We start from the raw sequence: 24,312 nt of genomic DNA, 5'->3' as shown, positions 1-24,312 counted from the left end.
CCAATATTTATCTTGGCTCCGGCAACTGGAACAAACTTACGCCACTGCTCCCTGCTACACCACTATTACCCCAGCACCACCTCATTCACACAGTGACACACTACCTCTCTGCTACACCGCTAATACCCCCAGCACCACCTCATTCACACAGTGACACACTACCACTCTGCTACACCACTAATACACCCAGCACCACCTCATTCACACAGTGACACACTACCTCCCTGCTACACCACTATTACCCCAGCACCACCTCATTCACACAGTGACACACTACCACACTACTACACCGCTAATACACCCAGCACCACCTCATTAACACAGTGACACACTACCACGCTGCTACACTGCTAATACACCCAGCACCACCTCATTAACACAGTGACACACTACCACTCTGCTACACCGCTAATACACCCAGCACCACCTCATTAACACAGTGACACACTACCACCCTGCTACACCGCTAATACACCCAGCACCACCTCATTACCACAGTGACACACTACCTCCCTAATACACCGCTAATACACCCAGCACCACCTCATTCACACAGTGACACACTACCACTCTGCTACACCGCTAATACACCCAGCAACACCTCATTCACACAGTGACACACTACATCTCTGCTACACCACTAATACCCCCAGCAGCACCTCATTCACACAGTGACACACTCGCTCCCTAATACACCGCTAATACACCCAGCTCCACCTCAATCACACAGTGACACACTACCACTCAGCTACACCACTAATACACCCAGCTTCACCACATTCACACAGTGACACACTACCTCCCTGCTACGCCGCTAATACACACAGCACCACCTCATTCACACAGTGACACACTACATCTCTGCTACACCACTAATACCCCCAGCAGCACCTCATTCACACAGTGACACACTACCACCCTACTACACCACTAATACCCCCAGCACCACCTCATTCACACAGTGACACACCGCTACACCGCTAATACACCCAGCACCACCTCATTCACACAGTGACACACTACCACCCTACTACACCACTAATACCCCCAGCACCACCACATTCACACAGTGACACACTACCACCCTACTACACCACTAATACCCACAGCACCACCTCATTCACACAGTGACACACTACCACCCTAATACACCGCTAATACCCTCAGCACTACCTCATTCACACAGTGACACACCGCTACACTGCTAATACACCCAGCACCACCTCATTCACACAGTGACACACTACCACCCTGCTACACCACTAATACCCCCAGCACCACCTCATTCACACAGTGACACACTACCACCCTGCTACACCACTAATACCCCCAGCAGCACCTCATTCACACAGTGACACACTACCACCCTACTACCCCACTAATACCCCCAGCACCACCTCATTCACACAGTGACACACCGCTACACCGCTAATACACCCAGCACCACCTCATTTACACAGTGACACACTACCACTCTGGTACACCACTAATACCCCCAGCACCACCTCATTCACACAGTGACACATTACCACCCTACTACACCACTAATACCCTCAGCACCACCTCATTCACACAGTGACACACCGCTAATACACCCAGCACCACCTTATTCACAGTGACACACCGCTACACCGCTAATACACCCAGCACCACCTCATTCACACAGTGACACACTACCACCCTGCTACACCACTAATATCCCCAGCACCACCACATTCACACAGTGACACACTACCACCCTACTACACCACTAATACCCACAGAACCACCTCATTCACACAGTGACACACTACCACCCTACTACACCACTAATACCCTCAGCACCACCTCATTCACACAGTGACACACCGCTAATACACCCAGCACCACCTCATTCACACAGTGACACACCGCTACACCGCTAATACACTCAGCACCACCTCATTCACACAGTGACGCACTACCACCCTGCTACACCACTAATACCCCCAGCACCACCACATTCACACAGTGACACACTACCACCCTGCTACACCACTAATACCCCCAGCACCACCTCATCCACACAGTGACACACTACCACCCTGCTATACCACTAATACACCCAGCTCCACCACATTCACACAGTGACACACTACCTCCCTACTACACCACTAATACCATCAGCACCACCTCATTCACACAGTGACACACTACCACCCTGCTACACCACTAATACACCCAGCACCACCTCATTCACACAGTGACACACTACCACCCTGCTACACCGCTAATACCCCCAGCACCACCACATTCACACAGTGACACACTACCACCCTACTACACCACTAATACCCACAGCACCACCTCATTCGCACAGTGACACACTACCACCCTAATACACCGCTAATACCCTCAGCACTACCTCATTCACACAGTGACACACCGCTAATACACCCAGCACCACCTCATTCACACAGTGACACACCGCTACACCGCTAATACACCCAGCACCACCTCATTCACATAGTGACACACTACCATTCTGCTACACCACTAATACCCCCAGCACCACCTCATTCACACAGTGACACACTACCACCCTGCTATACCACTAATACACCCAGCTCCACCACATTTACACAGTGACACACTACCTCCCTGCTACACCACTAATACCCCCAGCAGCACCTCATTCACACAGTGACACACTACCACCCTACTACCCCACTAATACCCCCAGCACCACCTCATTCACACAGTGACACACCACTAATACACCCAGCACCACCTCATTCACACAGTGACACACTACCACCCTGCTACACCACTAATACCCCCAGCACCACCACATTCACACAGTGACACACTACCACCCTACTACACCACTAATACCCTCAGCACCACCTCATTCACACAGTGACACACCGCTAATACACCCAGCACCACCTCATTCACACAGTGACACACTACCACTCTGCTACACCACTAATACCCCCAGCACCACCTCATTCACACAGTGACACACCGCTAATACACCCAGCACCACCTCATTCACACAGTGACACACCGCTACACCGCTAATACACTCAGCACCACCTCATTCACACAGTGACGCACTACCACCCTGCTACACCACTAATACCCCCAGCACCACCACATTCACACAGTGACACACTACCACCCTGCTACACCACTAATACCCCCAGCACCACCTCATCCACACAGTGACACACTACCACCCTGCTACACCACTAATACACCCAGCTCCACCACATTCACACAGTGACACACTACCTCCCTACTACACCACTAATACCATCAGCACCACCTCATTCACACAGTGACACACTACCACCCTGCTACACCACTAATACACCCAGCACCACCTCATTCACACAGTGACACACTACCACCCTGCTACACCGCTAATACCCCCAGCACCACCACATTCACACAGTGACACACTACCACCCTACTACACCACTAATACCCACAGCACCACCTCATTCGCACAGTGACACACTACCACCCTAATACACCGCTAATACCCTCAGCACTACCTCATTCACACAGTGACACACCGCTAATACACCCAGCACCACCTCATTCACACAGTGACACACCGCTACACCGCTAATACACCCAGCACCACCTCATTCACATAGTGACACACTACCATTCTGCTACACCACTAATACCCCCAGCACCACCTCATTCACACAGTGACACACTACCACCCTGCTATACCACTAATACACCCAGCTCCACCACATTCACACAGTGACACACTACCTCCCTGCTACACCACTAATACCCCCAGCAGCACCTCATTCACACAGTGACACACTACCACCCTACTACCCCACTAATACCCCCAGCACCACCTCATTCACACAGTGACACACCACTAATACACCCAGCACCACCTCATTCACACAGTGACACACTACCACCCTGCTACACCACTAATACCCCCAGCACCACCACATTCACACAGTGACACACTACCACCCTACTACACCACTAATACCCTCAGCACCACCTCATTCACACAGTGACACACCGCTAATACACCCAGCACCACCTCATTCACACAGTGACACACTACCACTCTGCTACACCACTAATACCCCCAGCACCACCTCATTCACACAGTGACACACTACCACCCTACTACACCACTAATACCCTCATCACCACCTCATTCACACAGTTGCACACTGCTACACCGCTAATACACCCAGCACCACCTCATTCACACAGTGACACACTACCATCCTGCTACGCCACTAATACCCCCAGCACCACCTCATTCACACAGTGACACACTACCACCACGCTACACCTCTAATACACCCAGCACCACCTCATGCACACAGTGACACACTACCTCTCTGCTACACCACTAATACTCCCAGCACCACCTCATTCACACAGTGACACACTACCACCATGTACACCTCTAATACAACCAGCACCACCTCATTAACACAGTGACACACTACCACCACGCTACACCGCTAATACACCCAGCACCACCTCATTCACACAGTTACACACTGATACACTGCTAATGCACAGCATCACCTCATTCACACAGTGAGACACCACTACACCACTAATACACGCAGCGCCACCTTATTCGCTGTATATGCAGCAGAACAGAACTTGTATACTGCATGTGACTGAGTCTGTATACGGAGCAGAATAGAACTTGTATACTGCCTGTGACTGTGTCTGTATACGGAGCAGAATAGAACTTGTATACTGCATGTGACTGTGTCTGTTTACAGAGCACAACAGAACTTGTATACTGCATGTGACTTTCTGTATATGGAGCACAACGGAACTTGTATACTGAGTGTGACTGAGTCTATATACGCAGCAGAACAGAACTTGTATACTGCATGTGACTGTCTGTATATGGAGCACAACAGAACTTGTATACTGCGTGAATGAGTCTGTATATGGAACAGAACTTGTATACTGCATGTGACTGTCTGTATATGGAGCACAATAGAACTTGTATACTGCATGTGACTGTCTGTATATGGAGCACAACAGAACTTGTATACTGCATGTGACTGTCTGTATATGGAGCAGAACAGAATTTGTATACTGCGTGTGACTGTGTCTGTATATGGAGCAGAACAGAACTTGTATACTGCGTGACTGAGGCTGTATATGGTGCAGAACAGAACTTGTATACTGCGTGTGACTGTGTCTGTAAATGGAGCAGACAGAACTTGTATACCGCGTGTGACTGTGTCTGTATACAGAGCAGAACAGAACTTGTATACTGCGTGTGACTGTGTCTGTATACAGAACAGAACTTGTATACTGCGTGTGACTATGTCTGTATACAGAACAGAACTTGTATACTGCGTGTGACTGTGTCTGTAAATGGAGCAGACAGAACTTGTATACTGCGTGTGACTGTGTCTGTATACAGAGCAGAACAGAACTTGTATACTGCGTGTGACTGTGTCTGTATACAGAGCAGAACAGAACTTGTATACTGCGTGTGACTGTGTCTGTATACAGAACAGAACTTGTATACTGAGTGTGACTGTGTCTGTATATGGAGCAGAACAGAACTTATATACTGTGTGTGACTGAGTCTGTATATGGAACAGAACATAACTTGTATACTGCATGTGACTGAATCTGTATAGAGAGCAGAACAGGACTTGTATACTGCCTGTTACTGTGTCTGTATACAGAGCAGAAACGACCTTGTATACTGTGTGGCTGAGTCTGTATATGGTGCAGAACAGACCTTGTATACTGTGTGTGACTGAGTCTGTATACGGAGCAGAACAGAACTTGTATACTGTGTGTGACTGAGTCTGTATATGGAGCAGAACAGAACCTGTATACTGTATGTGACTGTGTCTGTATACAGAGCAGAACAGAACTTGTATACTGTGTGTGACTAAGTCTGTATATGGAGCAGAACAGAACTTGTATACTGAGTGTGACTGTGTCTGTATATGGAGCAGAACAGAACTTGTATACTGTGTGTGACTGAGTCTGTATATGGAACAGAACATAACTTGTATACTGCATGTGACTGTCTGTATATGGAGCACAACAGAACTTGTATACTGCGTGACTGAGGCTGTATATGGAGCGGAACAGAACTTGTATACTGAGTGTGACTGTGTCTGTATATGGAGCAGAACAGAACTTGTATACTGTGTGTGACTGAGTCTGTATATGGAACAGAACATAACTTGTATACTGCATGTGACTGTCTGTATATGGAGCACAACAGAACTTGTATACTGCGTGACTGAGGCTGTATATGGAGCGGAACAGAACTTGTATACTGTGTGTGACTGTGTCTGTATACGGAGCAGAACAGAACTTGTATACTGCGTGTGACTGTGTATGTATATGGAGCAGAACAGAACTTGTATACTCTATGTGACTGTGTCTGTATACAGAGCAGAACAGAACTTGTATACTGAGTGTGACTGTTTCTGTATACGGAACATAACAGAACTTGTATACTGCGTGTGACTGTCTGTATATGGAGCACAACAAAACTTGTATACTGCGTGACTGAGGCTATATATGGAGCAGAACAGAACTTGTATACTGCATGTGACTGTGTCTGTATATGGAGCAGAACAGAACTTGTATACTGAGTGTGACTGTCTGTATACGCAGCAGAACAGAACTTGTATACTGCATGTGACTGCTTCTGTATACGGAGCAGAACAGAACTTGTAAGCTGCGTGTGACTGCTTCTGTATACGGAGCAGAACAGAACTTGTAAGCTGCGTGTGACTGTGTCTGTATACGGAGCAGAACAGAACTTGTATACTGTGTGTGACTGTGTCTGTATGTGGAACAGAACATGTATACTGCTTGTGACTGTGTCTGTATATGGAGCAGAACAGAACTTGTATACTGCGTGTGACTGTGTCTGTATATGGAACAGAACAGAACTTGTATACTGCATGACTGAGGCTGTATATGGAGCAGAACAGAACTTGTATACTGCGTGTGACTGTGTCTATATATGGAGCAGAACAGAACTTGTATACTGATTGTGACTGTGTCTGTATACGGAGCAGAACAGAACTTGTATACTGCATGTGACTGTGTCTGTATACGGAGCAGAACAGAACTTGTATACTGTGTGTGACTGTGTCTGTATACGGAGCAGAACAGAACTTGTATACTGCATGTGACTGTGTCTGTATACGGAGCAGAACAGAACTTGTATACTGCATGTGACTGTGTCTGTATACGGAGCAGAACAGAACTTGTATACTGTGTGTGACTGTGTCTGTATACGGAGCAGAACAGAACTTGTATACTGTGTGTGACTGTGTCTGTATACGGAGCAGAACAGAACTTGTATACTGCGTGTGACTTTGTCTGTATATGGAACAGAACAGAACTTGTATACTGCGTGACTGAGGCTGTATATGGAGCAGAACAGAACTTGTATACTGCGTGTGACTGTGTCTGTATACGGAGCAGAACAGAACTTGTATACTGCATGTGACTGTCTGTATACGGAGCAGAACAGAACTTGTATACTGTGTGTGACTGTGTCTGTATACGGAGCAGAACAGAACTTGTATACTGTGTGTGACTGTGTCTGTATACGGAGCAGAACAGAACTTGTATACTGCGTGTGACTTTGTCTGTATATGGAACAGAACAGAACTTGTATACTGCGTGACTGAGGCTGTATATGGAGCAGAACAGAACTTGTATACTGCGTGTGACTGTGTCTGTATACGGAGCAGAACAGAACTTGTATACTGCATGTGACTGTCTGTATACGGAGCAGAACAGAACTTGTATACTGTGTGTGACTGTGTCTGTATAAGGAGCAGAACAGAACTTGTATACTGCGTGTGACTGTGTCTGTATACGGAGCAGAACAGAACTTGTATACTGTGTGTGACTGAGGCTGTATACGGAGCAGAACAGAACTTGTATACTGTGTGTGACTGTGTCTGTATAAGGAGCAGAACAGAACTTGTATACTGCGTGTGACTGTGTCTGTATACGGAGCAGAACAGAACTTGTATACTGTGTGTGACTGAGGCTGTATACGGAGCAGAACAGAACTTGTATACTGTGTGTGACTGTGTCTGTATAAGGAGCAGAACAGAACTTGTATACTGTGTGTGACTGTGTCTGTATAAGGAGCAGAACAGAACTTGTATACTGCGTGTGACTGTGTCTGTATACGGAGCAGAACAGAACTTGTATACTGTGTGTGACTGAGGCTGTATACGGAGCAGAACAGAACTTGTATACTGCATGTGACTGTGTCTGTATACGGAGCAGAACAGAACTTGTATACTGTGTGTGACTGTGTCTGTATACGGAGCAGAACAGAACTTGTATACTGTGTGTGACTGTGTCTGTATACGGAGCAGAACAGAACTTGTATACTGCGTGTGACTTTGTCTGTATATGGAACAGAACAGAACTTGTATACTGCGTGACTGAGGCTGTATATGGAGCAGAACAGAACTTGTATACTGCGTGTGACTGTGTCTGTATACGGAGCAGAACAGAACTTGTATACTGCATGTGACTGTCTGTATACGGAGCAGAACAGAACTTGTATACTGTGTGTGACTGTGTCTGTATACGGAGCAGAACAGAACTTGTATACTGTGTGTGACTGTGTCTGTATACGGAGCAGAACAGAACTTGTATACTGCGTGTGACTTTGTCTGTATATGGAACAGAACAGAACTTGTATACTGCGTGACTGAGGCTGTATATGGAGCAGAACAGAACTTGTATACTGCGTGTGACTGTGTCTGTATACGGAGCAGAACAGAACTTGTATACTGCATGTGACTGTCTGTATACGGAGCAGAACAGAACTTGTATACTGTGTGTGACTGTGTCTGTATAAGGAGCAGAACAGAACTTGTATACTGCGTGTGACTGTGTCTGTATACGGAGCAGAACAGAACTTGTATACTGTGTGTGACTGAGGCTGTATACGGAGCAGAACAGAACTTGTATACTGTGTGTGACTGTGTCTGTATAAGGAGCAGAACAGAACTTGTATACTGCGTGTGACTGTGTCTGTATATGGAGCAGAACAGAACTTGTATACTGTATGTGACTGCGGGCCTTATTCCTGTTCACTCTTCCTGACAAAATCCTTCCTAGATGGACAAAACCATGGCCCTTATTCTAGTTGAATTGGACAGATGCGTATTTTCGGACAGGAAATGAGTGTTCTTAGCCCCGCCTTCCGTACGGATCGCTCACATCGTCCGAATGCGGTAAGATGCCGAATGAACGGAGTGGATTTTTCATGTGAACACCTCCATCTGCGGGAACTTTAACCATCATTCGATGGTCGCCGACCATCGAATGCTGGACCCAGCGGTCAGACAGCATAGAGTGCTCCAGACCACTCGGGCATTTCTCTGTGCAAAATCAGGGATATGGGCGGGCAGCTGGCATCCGGCTATGTCATATGTCCGCCCCCCACACGTGCGTCACGGCCGGATTACCATACGTACGCCCCAGTTTTCATGGGAATGCCCATGAAACCCGGGGCGTACGCATATGGTAATGAGCCCAAACAGCCCTTCACGCCCCTCTCCACCCCCTGTTCGGATTGCTACAACCGATCATTTTCTGTACAGAATTCACGCAGTATTCGGATGTGCGCGGCGTTCGCACATTCGCAGATACACCTCTGCACATGCGCAAACACCAACCATCGGCCGTCCGTCAGCATTCGGAACCATCCGACTCAACCGGGGGGGGGGGGGGGGGGCAGATGTAAAATGTGCAGAGAGAATTAGATTTGGGTGAGGTGTTTTGTTTCTGTGCAGGGTAAATAGTGGCTGCTTTATTTTACACTGCAATATAGATCTTTGAAGTAAAACCTCACCCAAATCGAATTCTCTCTGCACAAATAACATCTGCCCCACCTGCAGTGCACATGGTTTTATCCGTCTAAGAAGGATTTTGTCAGAAAGCGTGAACTAGAATAAGGCCCTTTGTCTGTATACGGAGCAGAACAGAACTTATATACTGCGTGTGACTGTGTCTGTGGGCCTGATCACTGAAGTTGGAGCATGCACGATTATCGAACTACCATGTGTGCATAGTGTGCATGCGTGAGCTGTGCTTGAGAACACAGCCAACAATGGTAAGCTATCGCTGGCCGTTCACAAGATGATTGACAGGTGCCGGGCAGAATGTCAGTGTTTTGTGGGAGTGCCCCGGAAACTGCAGTCGCTGCCCGGGCGCTGGGAGGGAGGGACGCTGACGTCACGGCTAGACCGGTGGCGGCTGCAAACAGGTGGAAAACCAGTGGTGGGTGGATGTCGCGTGTGCCAGGCGGCGTGGGCAGCGTTTACATGATCGCTGGTCTCCCAACACTCACAGCCCAGTGACTGGGTCTGAATCAGGCGCATACTCTGTGCGCTGCTTTGTCCTGGACACTGCGCCTTTCTTCCTACGTGCAGACAGGGACCGCACCAGAATGTCAGCAGTTCCCTAATCACTGTCATTTAGAAAGAGCTTACACAAGGACGCACAGCGGCAGCCAGCGCTATACCGGGAAAGGGGCTTATCGGCAATTGTCGCAATTCTCCAACAACAAAATGCAGAAGTGAACGAGCGTCCGGTTAGGTAGAGGCAATGCTGAAATCTCCTCCAGAGATCTTACTGACATGTGCAATGTCATTTCTTAGGCCGGTTTCACACACTCCGGCTCCTGCCGGACGGTGAAATCCCGCATGGCCAGGGAGCCGTGCCGCACACATTAGTTGTAAATGGACACTATCGCTCCATGATAAACTACTGTGTGCGGCACGGCTCCCTGGCCATGCGGGATTTCACCGTCCGGCAGGAGCCGGAATGTGTGAAACCGGCCTCACTGACATGTGCAATCTCGTTGTACAGCCCACATACTGTGTGCAACTCCAGGGCCCTGACACACACACACCCCGCGCCTTGGTTGTGTTATAGACCTATTCTGCACCCGAGAGGGCGGAGCAGGCGCGCAGGACGTCACCCCAGACTGCCCCCGCCACCACACCCCTTATGTGGGCAGCTCCCCTTCCCCCCGACCCATTAAAGGAGGACACTTTCCGAGGGAGGACAGAATGGGCACCTTAATAGAACTCCCATCTTAGTAGTCTCCCTATTGATGTAAAGTGACCATGGGGGGTGAAAACACCATGCTGCACTGAAGGTGGGGCAGATGTAACATGTGCAGAGAGAGTTCGTTTTTGGTGAGTTATTTTGTTTCTGTGCAGGGTAAATACCGGCTGCATTATTCTTACACTGCAATATAGTAATCAGTTTGAAAACACCCCTCCCAAATGTAACTCTCTCTGCACCTGTTACATCTGCCCCACCTGCAGTGCAGCATGGTTTTGTCCATTAAAGAAGGAGTTTGCTTTTGCAAACCAACCTGAATTTGGCCCAATGATAGTTGTCTTATGGCTAACACCTGCTCCCAGCATTCCCTGCAGTCAGAACCTTGGCCTTTATTCTGATCTGTGCGGAAATTCCCGCATTCTTACGGAGCGGTCCGCACGCCACGGTGTTTTGCCGCATGCGGCCATCGTCCGTAGAAACGCCCACGTGTCCTCCGCATTCGGACGGACTCACTCTTTAAGAACAGGGCGTGTTTACGGACGACATACAAATCATGCGTGTGCGGGAGAAACACTCCGATTCGGCACGGTATTACAGAGTATTACAGAGTATGCTCGGGAATACCGCATCCGAACGGGAGCCAAGCGGTGCTACCGCACGTAAGCGGAGTATTTACGCCAAACAACCCACTATTATATATCTTCTGTATTGCTAGTATTAATATTCAGTCATGTCCATTGTTAGCAGTTTTTAAGTGTGGGACAAGTACAGCATATGTGGGGGATTACTAAGGTTTCCTTGAAGCAGCAATGGTTTCAATTAAAGCACTGACAAGCGTCCTATTAGTGAGTAATGAGTAAAGGAGTAGATTCTATTGGGTTCAGGTGTTAATGGTTGTAGTCATTAGGCGTACGTTCGCCTACCGCATGAACGAGTGGTGTCCGCAAAGCAATAGTACACTTGTGGACACCGCACATTTCTGCCCTTTTTTCATCGCGTGCATTCGGAGTGGTTTCCGAATGTACGCCCCCCAACATAAGTGTACTCCCCCGTGTCCGCCCATGTTTCCGCCCCGTTTTGCCCACTTTGAAACTACGCCCATGTGTCATTCCGCATGACGCCCATAATACGCCCCTATTTCCCGACTGATAGCGGTGAACAGTTTTGGACGGGATTTGGCCGAACTGGTACCGAGTCAAGGCGTGGCACATGCGCGTAGCGTTCTCCACGCATGCGCAGACGTCATAAAGACGCGATCCGTAAGTACGCGGTAAAGTCCGCATCAATCAGAATAAGGGCCCTTGTGCTTGCCAAAAAGAGGGCATGGCCTTGTGAATATGGGGCGTGGCCTCATTGCATCACTCTGGGAGTGTCCTGCACTCCAGGAGATGTTGGGCTACCCTAGAGACTGTCCCTGCATGGCATCTAATCACCCGATGCTCTGTTATGCAGGGAAATGGTGTGTGCTTCCCGCGTGGGCAGGACAGCGGGTCAGTCCCAGTCCCATCTGCGGGGTCATGTATGTATCCTTGGTCTGGATTGGGCAGGTTCCGTCTGGGTCATGTGACTGCGTATCGCAGAGGCCCCAGGTAATCACCAGCAGCAGGAACATTCTGATTGGCTGTCTGTGTATACCAGCTGTATGGGACCAGTATAGTATGTCGACAGTGACCGTGGTGAAACGTGAATGTCGACATCCATTTGTAAAGTAACTAAGACAACTCTAACCCCTGAGCAGGACATAACCCTCTCCACCATGTTGACATATGCTGTCTAGATGTCGACATCTTTACAGTGCCGACGTCATAACATTTGGGTGTTGACATTAATGTCAGAACAGAGGTGGCACAGCTGCGGTACCGTATGTAGCCCAGCGGTGAAGGGGTTAATCAGAATGGCGTGGCTGTAGTGTGAGCAGAGATGGGGGGGGGGGGGGGCGGTGTCAGGGGTACTGCCGCTAACCCCTGACCTCGGCTGATCTACCCCAGATGTGACCTGACTGCAGAGGTCCCTGCACACGTTACATCCCCGGGCTGGTGTGTGTGTAGATATATATATGTATAAATACATCCGCGGAAAGCGAGTCTTTTGGGAGGTATCTATATATTATGTATGTACAGTATATAGTATATAGTGCTCTGGGGTTAGGGCAGGGACTGGTGTACATATATATCTATCTATATATATATGTGTGTGTGTGTGTGTGTGTGCGTATATGTATGTATATAGAATATACTGGGGGTAGGGCAGGAACTGGTGTATGAATGTATATAGTATATACTGGGGGGAGTGCAGGGGCTGGTGTGTGTATTCTGCGTATGTATGTATGTATGTATATATATATATATGTATGTATGTATATATATATATATATATATATATATATATATATATATATACTGGGGTTAGTGCAGGGACCGGCTGTGTTACTGTAACTAGTTCTGCTTCCTAACTTCCTCCTCTCTCTCACTTCCTTCTGCTCTCAGACTGTTACTCTCCCAGCATTAGACGCCCTGGACTATTACTGCCAACATCTCTCCAGCCTCTCGCAGCACACACACAGCCCGCAGCTGCCCAGAGGACACCCCAGCACACCCCCAGAGGACACCCCAGCACACGCCACACACCCAGCTTCAGGCACCCCAAGGAACCACACAGAGATATGAGCGGTGAGTGATAATGTTGGGAGGACCCTATAGAAGTTTGTGGGGGGGGGGGGGTGCTGAGGGTCTCTGATCCCAGGGAGAATGTTACAGTAGCCTCAGTGTCTGGATGGACTTACAGCAATGGGAATTGGGACAGTGTCTCTGACATGATGCTGAAGATGTGGGTGCAGTAATCCCCCCCTGACCTGGGGACCCAGACAGTAACCCTCACTGTGAGCAGGACAGCTGGGAACCTCGTCAACATTGGAATCTGCAGGTCTGCTAATGTTCTTCCGCTCCGTATACTCTGTGTATACAGATACTCTGGATTCTAGTCCTGATACAGATGTATAAGGCAGGTTCCCAGCAGTGGTTGGATTCTATGTGGAAGTATATACGTAGCCGGTAACAGGGCAGCTGCAGTACAGGTGCAGTCAGTGACTGGTGTAAGGGGCTGGGCTTACAGATATATGGCAGTGCTAAGTGAGAAACCAGCCTGATATTCCAGGGTACAGAGCATGACATGTACGGGTAGGTGAGGGTCTCGCATGTCCCTTCCAATCCAACTATTGTCATCTTGTTGGAGATCTCCCAGCATGCAAATAGTTACTGGGGTGTACTGGTGTGTGCTGTGGAGTGCTGTGGGCACGCACAGGATGAGGACCCAGCCGGCTGTGCATTCTCATGTCCCCGACTGACAACAGAGAGGAAGTCACACAGCCTGGCGGGGTAATTCTGCCCGAGGGGTTACACACCGGTGCTTATACATGGTCGGGGCCAAATTATACCACCAGGCTCTAGCCATCACCAGCGTCTTACCCACCTCTGCCACCATACCCCCACCAACCATTGCCATCTCACACACCCAGCCACCTCTGCCACCATACCCCCACCAACCGTCACCGCCGTCTCACCCACCCCAGCCATCACCGCCGTCTCACCCACCCCAGCCATCACCCCCATCTCACCCCCACCAACCGTCACCGCCGTCTCACCCACCCCAGCCATCACCGCCGTCTCACCCACCCCAGCCATCACCGCCGTCTCACCCACCCCAGCCACCATACCCATCTCACCCACCCCAGCCATCACCGCTGTCTCACCCACCCCAGCCATCACCGCCGTCTCACCCACCCCAGCCATCACCGCCGTCTCACCCACCCCAGCCATCACCCCCATCTCACCCACCCCAGCCATCACCGCCATCTCACCCACCCCAGCCATCACCGCTGTCTCACCCACCCCAGCCATCACCCCCATCTCACCCACCCCAGCCATCACCCCCATCTCACCCACCCCAGCCATCACCACCATCTCACCCACCCCAGCCATCACCGCCATGTCACCCACCCCAGCCATCACCGCCGTCTCACCCACCCCAGCCATCACTGCCATCTCACCCACCCCAGCCATCACCGCCGTCTCACCCACCCCAGCCATCACCCCCATCTCACCCACCCCAGCCATCACCCCCATCTCACCCACCCCAGCCATCACCACCATCTCACCCACCCCAGCCATCACCGCCATCTCACCCACCCCAGCCATCACCGCCGTCTCACCCACCCCAGCCACCATACCCATCTCACCCACCCCAGCCATCACCGCTGTCTCACCCACCCCAGCCATCACCGCCGTCTCACCCACCCCAGCCATCACTGCCATCTCACCCACCCCAGCCATCACCGCCGTCTCACCCACCCCAGCCATCACCCCCATCTCACCCACCCCAGCCATCACCGCCATCTCACCCACCCCAGCCATCACCGCTGTCTCACCCACCCCAGCCATCACCCCCATCTCACCCACCCCAGCCATCACCCCCATCTCACCCACCCCAGCCATCACCACCATCTCACCCACCCCAGCCATCACCGCCATGTCACCCACCCCAGCCATCACCGCCGTCTCACCCACCCCAGCCATCACTGCCATCTCACCCACCCCAGCCATCACCGCCGTCTCACCCACCCCAGCCATCACCCCCATCTCACCCACCCCAGCCATCACCCCCATCTCACCCACCCCAGCCATCACCACCATCTCACCCACCCCAGCCATCACCGCCATCTCACCCACCCCAGCCATCACCGCCGTCTCACCCACCCCAGCCATCACCCCCATCTCACCCACCCCAGCCATCACCGCCATCTCACCCACCCCAGCCATCACCGCCGTCTCACCCACCCCAGCCATCACCCCCATCTCACCCACCCCAGCCATCACCGCCATCTCACCCACCCCAGCCATCACCGCGGTCTCACCCACCCCAGCCATCACCCCCATCTCACCCACCCCAGCCATCACCCCCATCTCACCCACCCCAGCCATCACCACCATCTCACCCACCCCAGCCATCACCACCATCTCACCCACCCCAGCCATCACCCCCATCTCACCCACCCCAGCCATCACCCCCATCTCACCCACCCCAGCCATCACCACCATCTCACCCACCCCAGCCATCACCGCCATCTCACCCACCCCAGCCATCACCGCCGTCTCACCCACCCCAGCCATCACCCCCATCTCACCCACCCCAGCCATCACCGCCATCTCACCCACCCCAGCCATCACCGCCGTCTCACCCACCCCAGCCATCACCCCCATCTCACCCACCCCAGCCATCACCGCCATCTCACCCACCCCAGCCATCACCGCGGTCTCACCCACCCCAGCCATCACCCCCATCTCACCCACCCCAGCCATCACCCCCATCTCACCCACCCCAGCCATCACCACCATCTCACCCACCCCAGCCATCACCGCCATATCACCCACCCCAGCCATCACCGCCGTCTCACCCACCCCAGCCATCACCCCCATCTCACCCACCCCAGCCATCACCACCATCTCACCCACCCCAGCCATCACCGCCGTCTCACCCACCCCAGCCATCACCCCCATCTCACCCACCCCAGCCATCACCGCCGTCTCACCCACCCCAGCCATCACCCCCATCTCACCCACCCCAGCCATCACCACCATCTCACCCACCCCAGCCATCACCGCCATGTCACCCACCCCAGCCATCACCGCCGTCTCACCCACCCCAGCCATCACCGCCGCCTCACCCACCCCAGCCATCACCGCCATCTCACCCACCCCAGCCACCATACCCACCCCAGCCACCATACCCACCCCAGGCATAGCTGCCATCTCACCCACCTCTGCCACCGCCGCTATATAATTATGGATCCGTGCATGGTCATTGCCTGGAGTTACGGGGTGCATATCTGCAGCTGGCAGACCATGGTAACGTACCAGTGGGATATGGGTCATTGGGTCGACCACTAAAGGTCGACACAAGCATTAGGTCAACAGTCAAAAGGTCGACATGGGGATTTCACTTTTTTTTGTCCCGAATGTTAACATTTTCGTCATGGACACCATATTGGTGCATTGTGTCTCCTCGCATGGCCGCCATGCTTCGGGCACGGTGCCTCGCTACGCTCAGACACGATTATGTTCTCCCACCACGTCCTAGTGGATGGCAGGAGATGAAATACCGCCTGTCGGCACATGTCAGCTAAAAAAGAAATGAAAAACCCCATGTCGACCATTTGCCTGTTGACCTAATGCTTGTCTCGACATTCCAACCCTTTCAACCTTAAGCATGTTGAACTATTTGAGGTGTTGATCTAAGCTGTGTCGACCTTTAGTGGCGCACATTCACCATGCCGCCTGCTGCATATACCGCTGGGTGCGTCAGGTGGTCACACGTGGACTGCTCCATAGGCCGTATATTCATGGTGCCGGGAAGCGGGGAATGTGGGCGTGGCGGAGCGCGTACGGAATAGACGTTTTATCGCAGACATTGCCGGGGTCCCAGGAAGCTTCGTCCCTTTACTACTGACCGGAACCTTGGCCAGGGCAGGCGACAGGGGGGGTCAAGGGGGACAAGTGTGACGGGCCCCAGAGAACTAAAGGGCCCCAGAGCTTCCATGCCCCGGCTGGAAGCAGGAGCAGCGAAAGTTTAAATGAGGCTCATGCAGAAGAGCATTGTGCGGATTTGGGATTGGGGGGGGGGGGGCAGAAATATCATTGTACGGGGCCCCAAGATTTCTGTTGCCGGCCCTGACCTTGGCTGAGATGTATCAAAGTTTGGAGAGATATAAAATGACAGAAGCTGATTGGTTGGTTATCCGGTATCTGCGGTGTTTGATACACCTCCCCCTGTGTCTGAGGATATGCCTATGAGCAGTGTGTACAGGAAGGAGGGCAGAGGGTACCGGTCCGGATATAGAAGGGGGAAGTGATAACTGGGGCGGCAGCTTCAGCTTCTTCCCACCACTTCGGGTAAATGAAGGGTTAAAGCATCTTGTGGAAGCAGCTGAGGTTCATTAGCTGGAGGTTCCCTCCCTGCCGTGTAATGGAGCAGCCAGGGTGGTGCAAGCGTCGTGTGAGGGGGGATCACGCACACACAGTGACCTGCCACATGCGGGCATCGTGCCATAAGGGCTGGTGGCACCAGCTCATGGAATCCCAGCATTGTGGCTCTTTCTGCATCACCCTGTAGAGATTGATCTGCAGAGCTGACACTCTAACCAGTGTGCTGATCCATGCTGAGGAGGAATACAATATTTATATAGTCCTCCGCTCCCCCAGGATGTAATATCCTGACGCCTGACGTTACAGTGACGGTAACGGCAATCACAAGTGACCCTTTTACGGAGATGACTCTTCGCCGCCAGTTCTGTCACATATTATTTGATTGCAACATCTGGGTCGGGATTAAACTGATAATAAAAGTGTTTTTATTCCCCGTTAATTCAGGCCAGATGACTGTAATGGAGCAATGTATGTAGGGATCAGGAGCCCGGCCGGCAGTTATGTTAGATCAGCTTTCACACATGTGGATCAGGACGCTGTGAGACGAGGTCTCGGAATGTGATCTGCGCATTCAGCTGTAGAGATCCGGAGGCCTCGTCTTAGGAGTATTAGGTGCTAGGAGTATCAGGGGATAATGCTGGGAGTGTCCAGGGATATCCCTGGAAGTGTCCGGGGAAACGCTGGGAGTATCAGGGGGAAACGCTGGGAGTGTCCGGGGAAAACGCTGGGAGTGTCCGGGGGAAACGCTGGGAGTGTCCGGGGATAACGCTGGGAGTGTCCGGGGGTAACGCTGGTAGTGTCCGGGGGAAACGCTGGGAGTGTCCGGGGGAAACGCTGGGAGTGTCCGGGGGTAACGCTGGGAGTGTCCGGGGGAAAGGCTGGGAGTGTCCGGGGGAAAGGCTGGGAGTGTCCGGGGGAAAGGCTGGGAGTGTCCAGGGGGAAACGCTGGGAGTGTCCGGGGGAAACGCTGGGAGTGTCCGGGGAAACACTGGGAGTGTCCGGGGGTAACCCTGGGAGTGTCCGGGGTTAACGCTGAGACTGAGAGTGTCCGGGGTAAACGCTGAGAGTGTCCGGGGATTACGCTGGGAGTGCCCGGGGGAAATGCTGGGAGTGTCCGGGGAAAACGCTGGGAGTGTCCGGGGTAAACGCTGGGAGTGTCCGGGGATAACGCTGGGAGTGTCCGGGGATAACGCTGGGAGTGTCCGGGGGTAACGCTGGGAGTGTCCGGGGGAAACGCTGGGAGTGTCCGGGGGAACGCTGAAAGTGTCCGGGGGAAACGCTGGGAGTGTCCGGGGGAAACGCTGGGAGTGTCCGGGGGAAACGCTGGGAGTGTCCGGGGGAAACGCTGGGAGTGTCCGGGGAAACGCTGGGAGTGTCCGGGGGTAACCCTGGAAGTGTCCGTGGAAACGCTGGGAGTGTCCGGGGGTAACGCTGGGAGTGTCCGGGGGAAACGCTGGGAGTGTCCGGGGGTAACCCTGGAAGTGACCGGGGTAACGCTGGGAGTGTCCGGGGGTAACGCTGAGAGTGTCCGGGGGAAACGCTGGGAGTGTCCGGGGATAACGCTGGGAGTGTCCGGGGGAAACGCTAGGAGTGTCCGGGGAAAACGCTGGGAGTGTCCGGGGGAAACGCTGGGAGTGTCCGGGGGAAACGCTGGGAGTGTCCGGGGAAACGCTGGGAGTGTCCGGGGGAAACGCTGGGAGTGTCCGGGGGTAACGCTGGGAGTGTCCGGGGGAAACGCTGGGAGTGTCTGGGGATAACGCTGGGAGTGTCCGGGGATAACGCTGGGAGTGTCCGGGGATAACGCTGGGAGTGTCCGGGGGTAACGCTGGGAGTGTCCGGGGGAAAGGCTGGGAGTGTCTGGGGGAAACGCTGGGAGTGTCTGGGGGAAACGCTGGGAGTGTCCGGGGGAAACGCTGGGAGTGTCCGGGGGAAACGCTGGGAGTGTCCGGGGGAAACGCTGGGAGTGTCCGGGGGAAACGCTGGGAGTGTCCGGGGGAAACGCTGGGAGTGTCCGGGGGAAACGCTGGGAGTGTCCGGGGAAACGCTGGGAGTGTCCGACTGGTACCAGCCAATAATCGGCCGCTGTATGATTAATAAGCCCCTATGCCGTGTATGGTTTCCTGGAAACTAACGTAGACCTTTTCATGTGTCGAGCTTTTGCTTGTGTCGAGCTGGCGATGGGGTAGATGTATTAAGCCTGGTGAAGAGAGAGAGTGGAGAGAAAGGGCCTAATTCTGTTTGGCTCAGTAAGCAGTGACATTCGCCGCCCCAGGAGCTGACCATCGTATGAGTTCTGCCTTTAGAAATAACGGTCTGTCCCAAACAACTTTTGTTTCCTTCAGTGTCCGCTACAATGGGGGCAGGCGCTGCTGTCCTTTGACGTCAGGCATTGGGCCACCTGCGTTCCCATGGTCCAGCCCCGTTTCTGCGCCTGTCCTCCCCCGGCCCTCCCTGCCCGCGATCATCGACCTGGCTCATGTGAAAATCCCCCGACCATCGGAACGGCCTGAATTCTTCCCCATCTCATCGTGGTAGAATCACGCCATAAGTGGAATGTGATAACGCACCAGCCAATCAACTCCTAACTGCCATTTCTCAAACATAGCTGATTGGCTGGTGCCTTATCACTTTCTACTGTATCTCCACCTTCACCTGGGTTAGTACATCTGTCCTAATATATGAAGGAATCCAGGCCCGGAGCCTCCTGTATATGGTGAGACTGCAGAGCAGGGATGTTCCGTACCTACCGCCGCACCACGTATGTGCACAGAGGAACGTGGCGCCCATCATGGCGGGATCTGAAGATCCTGGAGCGTTTCCAGCGGGGTTTGTGGTACCGTTGGTGTTGTAGCAGTAATATAACGCTGTTTAAATCCCTTACTCCTGCGAGAAGGTCATTCCTGGGAGAATTACCGGAAACCCAGGTGCTTGTAGTGTGGGATGAAGCTGTCCCCCACGCCTGCACCACGCTGAGGATGATGATGGTGGCGCTGACCCCCACTTGTAGCTAATCTAGAAAACAAGAAGTGCGGCTCTGTTCCTGTTTTACACGTACGGGGCGGCTGGGGGTAACGTGCTCATTAACCCGTGCCTCTCCTTTAGCACATACCGTAGTATAGTGCAGATCTGCTGGGAGATGAGATATAGGTTCATATCGGAGTAGGGAATCTATAGATCGGGAGGGATCGTGTCTGAGGGCCTAATTCAGCCAGGAACCCTTCTGTGATCTGCAGAGCAGTTCCCGATGGTGGGGGGGGTGCATTGTAAAGCTGCCTGTTTGATAGGCCGGGGGGCATTATGACCCCACACCACAGGACGTCAGCCACCCTGTCTTCCTCTAGACGCATCCAAACAAGTCCGTTATCACACACACAGAAGGACATTCAGTGGTCGGCGGCCATCACATGATCTCTCCTGCAGCGGAGGCATGGGGGGGGGGGGGTGCTTTCATTACCGAGGGGAATCGGGGGCGGGCCTCCGGATGGGCAGCAGGCTGCGTCTCTGGTGCTTGGCAAGCAGAGATATTCACAGCGTACCGAGCCGAACTGAATGTGAAATGGTTCTGACAGTGGGAGTGTTACTGACAGGTTACTCCCCAACCGCGCTGAGACCATCATATTAGTGGCAGCAGATTGTTGCGTTATTTCTGGGGTACATTCCCCCCAATAATGGATATTCCATGGTCCCCCCCATATAATGTATTAGACCAGAATGGGGACTTTTACCTCTGTGGAATGTGAGGCAGTCATAGCGGAGAGACCTCAAAGGACAGTTCAAGGCCCACATATACTGTAGTCATGTCATATATTAAAGGTTGGTACCGGTCTCCGGGGTCCATGTCACAACAATCGGTCCACATCTTGGCTTGTGGCACATGAAGCATATAACAATGTCGCCTGTGTACAGCCCTGGACCTCCGGATAACACATTATAATACATACAGGATATTCCAAAACACGGGAAAACCCAAAATCCTTCTGTTCCCAAGCATTTCTGTAGAGAGGGGGAGCTGCACCCAATTCGTACATTATAATTCTAGGCCTAAATCCTGTTTAGCTATTTGGGAGGTGACCCCAATCAATCTTTGTATTTTATTTGATGTTTATGTCTGTTTTTGTGGCGGGATCGGGCACCACAGAAGCATTGTGGTTCAGTGTCGGTACATTCTGTGGTTTCTACACCCTACTATCCCGCTGCTTACTACATACCCCCAGACTCTGCGGCTGTCCCTGCAGGATGTGTTTTGTTGCTGGATAAATGTAATTATAAGTTATGGCCCAGTGTGTGTGACATGAGTGTGTAAGTGTCACCGCAGTGTGTACATTGTATCCCAGCTGTGTCAGGGTGCTGGAGCCTGTATCTGTTCTATGTCCAGGCTGAGGTGTGCGGGGAGCCGCAGGCTGGCGCTGGGGTGATAGTGGGCCGCATGTTTCCTTTATTTGGCGTTCTGTGGGAATGTATGTAGGAAGGAATGTATTATATATACAGAGGACGGACACACAGCGGGGGGTTAGGAGATTCCTGTGCATTGGGCTTAATTCATATTAGTATGCCAATGCCATTGGGGGTTTCTCTGGGGCTGCTGATGTGAGTGAGGCTGCGGTGTAAATCCGTACAAGATCGCAGGATATACGCAATAACGGGGAACAGGCTGCTGCAGTCCTATGGCTGCGTGTGGTAATAGTGGCACTGGCCACTCCCTGTCAATCACTTTCCCATGAAATCTGTGTGAGCGGGATCGCAGCGCGGCCTGATGGTAATTGCTACAGAACATCTGCCTATAGTACATAGTAACCTGCATAGAGAGGGGATAACACCAAGGTCCGCTATATGCCCCGTGTGCGTGGGATCCGCTATATCCCCCGTGTGCGCAAGATCCGCTATTTCCCCATGTGCGTGGGATCCGCTATATCCCCCGTGTGCGTGAGATCCGCTTTATCCCCCGTGTGCGCAGGATCCGCTATATCCCCCGTGTGCGTGGGATCCGCTATATCCCCCATGTGCGCGGGATCCGCTATATCCCCCATGTGCATGAGATCCGCTATATCCCCCGTGTGCATGAGATCCGCTATATCCCCCATGTGCATGAGATCCGCTATATCCCCCGTGTGCGCGGGATCCGCTATATCCCCCGTGTGCGCAAGATCCGCTATTTCCCCATGTGCATGAGATCCGCTATATCCCCCGTGTGCGCGGGATCCGCTATATCCCCCATGTGCGCAAGATCCGCTATTTCCCCATGTGCATGAGATCCGCTATATCCCCCATGTGCGTGGGATCCGCTATATCCCCCATGTGCCTGATATTCCGCTATATCCCCCATGTGCGCGGGATCCGCTATACCCCCCGTGTGCGTGAGATCCGCTATATCCCCATGTGCGTGGGATCCGCTATATCCCCCATGTGCGTGGGATCCGCTATAACCCCATGTGGGTGGGATCCGCTATACCCCCGTGTGCGTGGGATCCGCTATAACCCCCGGGTGCGTGGGATCCGCTATAACCCCCGTGTGCGTGGGATCCGCTATATCCCCCATGTGCGTGGGATCCGCTATATCCCCCATGTGCCTGATATTCCGCTATATCCCCCGTGTGCGTGGGATCCGCTATATCCCCCGTGTGCGTGGGATCCGCTATATCCCCCATGTGCGCGAGATCCGCTATATCCCCCATGTGCGCGAGATCCGCTATATCCCCCATGTGCGTGGGATCCGCTATATCCCCAGTGTGTGCGGGATCCGCTATATCCCCCGTGTGCGTGGGATCTGCAATATCCCCCGTGTGCGTGAGATCCGCTATATCCCCCGTGTGCGTGGGATCCGCTATATCCCCCGTGTGCCTGATATCCTGCTATATCCCCCATGTGTGTGTGGGATCCGCTATATCCCCCATGTGCTTGATATTCCGCTATATCCCCCGTGTGCATGGGATCCGCTATATCCCCATGTGGGTGGTATCTGCTATATCCCCCATGTGCGTGGGATCCGCTATATCCCCCGTGGGCGTGGGATCCGCTATATCCCCCATGTGCATGAGATCCACTATATTCCCCGTGGGCGTGGGATCCGCTATATCCCCCATGTGCATGAGATCCACTATATTCCCCGTGGGCGTGGGATCCGCTATATCCCCCATGAGATGCCCAAAGTGATTGTGCTGATCTCACCTATGGAACTGACACACAGAATATGGGTAAGAGACAACTAATAATGGAACTGTACTTTGCAAACAGTCCTGTCAGTTCCATCACAGAA

At 52.4% G+C, this 24,312-nt stretch overlaps 1 protein-coding gene across 1 annotated transcript in view; it reads left to right on the top strand.

The window, feature by feature from the left end:
• The window catches only part of RHOG (ras homolog family member G), a 70,072-nt gene that overhangs the window by 22,900 nt on the left and 22,860 nt on the right, over positions 1–24,312 (top strand). The window contains exon 2 of the mRNA XM_083170585.1: positions 13,569–13,751. The gene's annotated coding sequence lies outside the window, so the exon portion shown is untranslated. The remainder of the gene's footprint in view (positions 1–13,568; positions 13,752–24,312) is intronic.

The sequence above is a fragment of the Crinia signifera genome, chromosome 2 (assembly GCF_055691185.1).
Source record: "Crinia signifera chromosome 2, ASM5569118v1, whole genome shotgun sequence".
Taxonomy (NCBI): Eukaryota; Metazoa; Chordata; class Amphibia; order Anura; family Myobatrachidae; genus Crinia; species Crinia signifera.
This window is presented reverse-complemented; position numbering and strand designations above follow the sequence as displayed.